Genomic DNA, 5459 nt, shown 5'->3' with positions numbered 1-5459 from the left:
CACGCAGGTTATATGTCTACGTCTACTTACTTACTACCTGTAGTTCCTGCCACTAGCAGTCCGTGACGGAAGCAAGAATAAAATGTAATCTCTCATAATAATGATAATATAAAAAGAGCGACGCATGAGCTGCTGCTTTCACTATTCAATTCCAAGGATAGTGATGGCAGTTTTTTGAAACGTGTTCATATTCGGAAGTGATTGGAGAAGAGAGAGAAAGAGAGCGAGCATGAGAGACAAGCCCTGTGGTATGGTCATTCACGTTCATACGCAGTGGCGTATTGACGGGGGGGGGGGATGGCGGGCTATTGCCCAGGGCGGAAAATTTGAGGAATGGGAAAAGGGCGGCAAAATCTTTATAGCCTACCATGAATCCGCTTCTGCCCAGAGAGTGAGGAACTAGGTCGGTGAGTGACCGAAAGAGTGATTTAGAGAGCAAAGGATAAGATCGGTGAGCAACCTAGAGTGTGTGCAAGCATGTAATTGCCCAAAACAGTGTGCATTTAGAAAGAAAATTAGAAAGCAAGGGACTAGAGATCAGGCCAGTGAATAGCGAAAAGAATGAGCAAGTGTAGTATTTCCTAAACTGGGCAATGTCGTCCCCTGAGGGGGAAGAAATGGTCTAGCGGGGGGGGGGTGAGCGCGCTACGGTAGATACTACTAGGATCCAATGGGTAGGCTTGAGTTGAGGGCGACGAGAAAGAAAAATTTCTGAAGAACGGGCGGCAGTGGAACAAAAGGATTGGGAAACTCTGATCCACAGAGTTTGCAACTATACGAGTGATCAAAAGAGAGCAAGAAATGACCAGGCTAGTGAGCGACCAAAAGAGTGACCGAGAGCATGTGTTAGCAAGTGATTGACGATAACGGATTGCAAGCACGCGAGGGACCAAACGAGTGACCAAGCTAGCGCAAGCACACGAATGACCGAAGGTGTGACGGAGTCAGAGGAGTAAATATTATAGGGGCGAGGGCTAAGCGGGCTATGTGAGGGCTTAACAAGCTTTGCTCAGGGTGGCAAATTTGAGGAATGAGTGAACATCGGCAGTGGAAATCCTGTATCCGCGTGAATAGAGTCAAGTGAATGGTGATTATAAGTGAGTGAGAGTGGTGTCTGTGGAGTAAACTAGACTGGAATGAGAGAAGGGTAGCAAACCTATAAATCCCCTCGTGCTGATAAGTCCTCGGCATAGGCTTTACTGTGCTTTTCGCTTAGTACAGTGATTCCCAACTCTTCAGGCTTCATGCAATTATATCCTAGAAATGCGCATAAAGGGACGCGATCCTTTGAAATGTCTGGTATGCTTCAAGTGCCCACTAGGGGTCAGTAGCGTGACCTCGCAAATATTTTCGCTATTATAAATACAGTCGAATCCCGTTTTAACAAATACCGATATAGCGATAATCTCGTTTTAACGAACACGTTTCTAATCCCCCAGATAAGTTAACATAGGAACAATGCAGAAAAACTGGAATTCCTTTATAACGAAATTTCGTTATAACGAAGTGATTTCTCCGGTCTCTTGGAGTTCGTTATAACGGGATTCGACTGTATTCCTCTGCGGAACTTCTAACGAATAGATACATGTCGAAATGTGCGTATATGTGTTCTGTACCTAGCGTGAAGTTTGTTTCTGACGAATGGCTTGGTTATGTATGCTGAAGTTCAAGAAGGCTGAATTCGGAAGTAAACAACTCGGCAGGTAATTTTAATGTATCGTGTTATGTGTCAAATTTTTTTTTTCCAGATGTGGTAAGCTGGATTTTTCTCTGTGTGTGTGGAGAGACTTTTTTTTAATTTTTCTAAATAGGAAATCGGATGCAGGGCCGCAACTAAGGGGGTGCAGGCGGGTCTGATGCCCCGGGCGCTGTACTAGAGGGGGCGCAAATTCCACTATTTAATCTCTCCTTCAACATTATGAAGGGGCGCCAAAAAGCATGCTTGCCCCGGCTGACCAAGCATCTAGTTGCGGCACTGATCGGATCGCATTCGCACCTTGAAATTCGAAAACCCACAGAAAACCAACTTCAACCGACCACCACTGAGGGGTTTGAACCTGGATCGTCACGACTTTAGTCCATCGCGATGCCTACTCGCGACGGCATAGTGCCTGATTGCGTACATGCTCGTCACAGGACACATACATGGGAGTTGAGGGACGCCGACAGAACCGTCAAATCCGAGTTGAAAGGGCAAAAAAATATTTGTTGGCTAAAAAAACGTGGGGAGGGGGTGGTGCCAAAAACACGTCCCGCATGGGTAGAGATTTTTTCTCGAGCTGCCCCTGACACCGGAAGCCAAAAAATGTGGGGGGGGGAGCAGTGCCGTCTTAACGCATGGGCCCACCCGGGCCTCACAAAAATGAGATCAGGTTGAAATTTTTTATAATTTACCAGGTAGGGCCTCAGAAAAACCACTTGGTCCGGAGGGCCCCATGATGCTCTTAAGACGGCCCTGGGGGGGGGGCAAAAATTCAGATAACAAACTGGGAAGAAAACAGAAATTCAAAAAAGGGAAAATGAAACAGAAATTCAGAAAAAAAGGGGGGGGGGGTGCAGAATAGAGCAAAAATTCGGCAAAAGTGTACAGATGGGGGGAGGGGGGTGAATATTGCTGAAAGTTAGAAAAAGGGTGACGGGAGGGGAGGCAGAAGTTCAGGAAGGAGGCAGCGGAGGGACAGAAATCCAGAGCAGGGGACAGAAGTTCACTAAGGGCAGAAATTCAGGGATGGGGAGCTCTTAACTTCTCTGCTTAAAATGGAGCAGGGAAATTCAGAAAAAAAACCGCGTTTTTTTTTCAGTCTTGTTCCAAATCTAACAGCGCCATCTGTTCGTCTTCGAATAGAACTGAAAAGAAGGAAGAGTGAGGCTTTCATTCACACTACTTAGGGGCCGTTCAAGTATTACGTAAGTAAATTTTAGGCCATTTTTGCCCCCCCCCCCAGCAAAATTTCGTCATCAGCTCTGCCCCTCTGAATCCTAGACATATTTTCATAAAGGGTGGTTGATGACGTAAGCATTATCCAAACCCCCCACCCCCCACATCATCAAAAGTCAGTAAATCGGAAACCCCCCTCCCCCCCCCATCGATGATGAGGTAATACTTGAACGGCCCCCTTATCTGTGGATGACACAGTGGCGTAGCCAAGTTTTTGTCAGTGGGGGAGCGAAATATAATAAGGCACCTTATTGTGTTCCTCATTTAGGCGCAATTAAAAAAAAATTAAGTATACAAAGAAACTTGTTAAAAATTTAAATAAAAATTTGTTGTTATTTTTCACACACTACAGAACTCTGAATATGGCCATCTCAATGAGATAGTTGATTACGACCCATTACCAGAGAAAAATATACCATAGCCCAAAAAGGGTATTGCACTCTGACTGGACACTCTACTGATAAATAGGCTGACCATATTTCCTCGAGAGAAATACGGGGCATTGGGATTCCAAATACGGGAAAATACGGGACATCGCCAATTATCGCCAAAAATGACGCCAAAACCGAACAAAGTCGCGAAATATTGTTGAAATAACGGAAAATTAAACTAGGTTGGGAAGTGCAGCATTACTGCTAATTGCAGTGGATTAAAATGAATTCCACGGTAAAAAATTTTCTCTAAGACAAATGTGGGAGATTCATATACTCATTTATAGTTGCAGTTATCATAATATAATTTATAAGTTGAAAATAATTTCAATCTTTGACTTCAATAAAGAATAAAAATTCAAGTAGGCTTCGTGCAAAATACGGGAAAAACCGGGACACTTTTGCTAAAAAGTGGGACAGCCAAAAAAACAGAAAATACCGGGACTGTCCCGGGAAATACGGGACGTATGGTCACCCTACTGATAAATAAAATAATGTATTCTATTATTATTTTGTTTTAAATGTTTTCGAGAGAAAAAAAGGGATTAAAAAAAATTGAATTAAAGAAAAAAGAGCAGATAGATTTGAAAAAATATATATTTATACTGTGCATTTTTATTTTTATCGTTCTGTATAAGTCATCCTATTAAACTGAAGAGCCAAAAAAACTGGTACAGGCATGCGTATGCAAATAAAGAGATATGGAACCAATCAGAGTACGGCGCTGCGGTCGGCAACGCCTCTATAACACAACATGTGTCTGGCATAGTTGTTAGATCGGTTACTGCTGCTACAATGGCAGGTTACTGAGATTTAAGTGAGTTTGAACGTGGTGTTATAGTCGGAGCACGAGAGATGGGGCTTAGCATCTCCGAGGTAGCGATGAAATTTGGATTTTCACGTACGACCATTTCACGAGTGTACCGTGAATATCGGGAATTAGGTAAAAAATTAAATCTACGACATCGCTGCGGCCGGTAAAATATCATGCAAGAACGGGACCAACGACGACTGACGTGAATCATTAACCGTGACAGACGTGCAACCCTTCCGCAAATTGCTGCAGATTTCAATGCTGGGCCATCAACAAGTGTCAGCGTGCGAACCATCCAACGAAACATCATCGATATGGGCTTTCGGAGCCGAAGGCCCACTCGTGTACCCTTGATGACTGCACGACACAAAGCTTTACGCCTCGCCTGGGCCCGACAACACCGACATTGGGCTGTTGAGGACTGGAAACACGTTGCCTGGTCTGACGAGTCTCGGTTCCAATTGCTTCGAGCTGATGGACGTGTACGGGTATGGAGACAACCTCATGAATCCATGGGCCCTACATGTCAACAGGGGACTGTTCAAGCTGGTGGAGGCTCTGTGATGGTATGGGGCGTGTGCAGTTGGCGTGATATGGGACCCCTGATAATACGTCTAGATACGACTCTGACAGGTACGTAAGCATCCTGTCTGATCACCTGCACCCATTCATGTCTATTGTGCATTCCGACGGACTTTTCAGCAGGACAATACGACACCCCACACGTCCAGAATTGCTACAAAGTGGCTCCAGGAACACTCTTCTGACTTTAGACACTTCCGCTGGCCACCAAAATCCCCAGACATGAACATTATTGAACATATCTGGGATGCCTTGCAACGTGCTGTTCATCTCCACCCCCCTCTTACTCCTACGGATTTATGGACAGCCCTGCAGGATTCATGGTGTCAATTACCTCCAGCACTACTTCAGACATTAGTCGAGTCCATGCCACGTCGTGTTGCGGCACTTCTTTGTGCTCGCGGGGGCCCTACACGATATTAGGCAGGTGTACCAGTTTTTTTGGCTCTTCAGTTTATATGGCTAATATGTATTGTATGTATTATGTGGTTTAATCTACCAACGATTTTTTTTCTTTTTTTTTAATATTGAATATTTCAATTTTCCTCCTTATAGTGATCTTTTAGAGCGCATACTGCATTTGTACTTTGGACATGATTTTTTCCAAATTTTAAGTCAAAAATATCAAGGGGTTCCTTATACTCATTAAAATACAGTATATTTTAGAACTTAAGCTCAATCATAGGTTGAACAT

The sequence above is a fragment of the Pholcus phalangioides genome, unplaced genomic scaffold (genome assembly GCF_987345545.1).
Source record: "Pholcus phalangioides strain wild (caught in Gottingen) unplaced genomic scaffold, Ppha-v1.0 ptg000031l_1, whole genome shotgun sequence".
Taxonomy (NCBI): Eukaryota; Metazoa; Arthropoda; class Arachnida; order Araneae; family Pholcidae; genus Pholcus; species Pholcus phalangioides.
The sequence above is the reverse complement of the archived record's forward strand: the minus strand, read 5'-3'. Positions refer to the sequence as shown.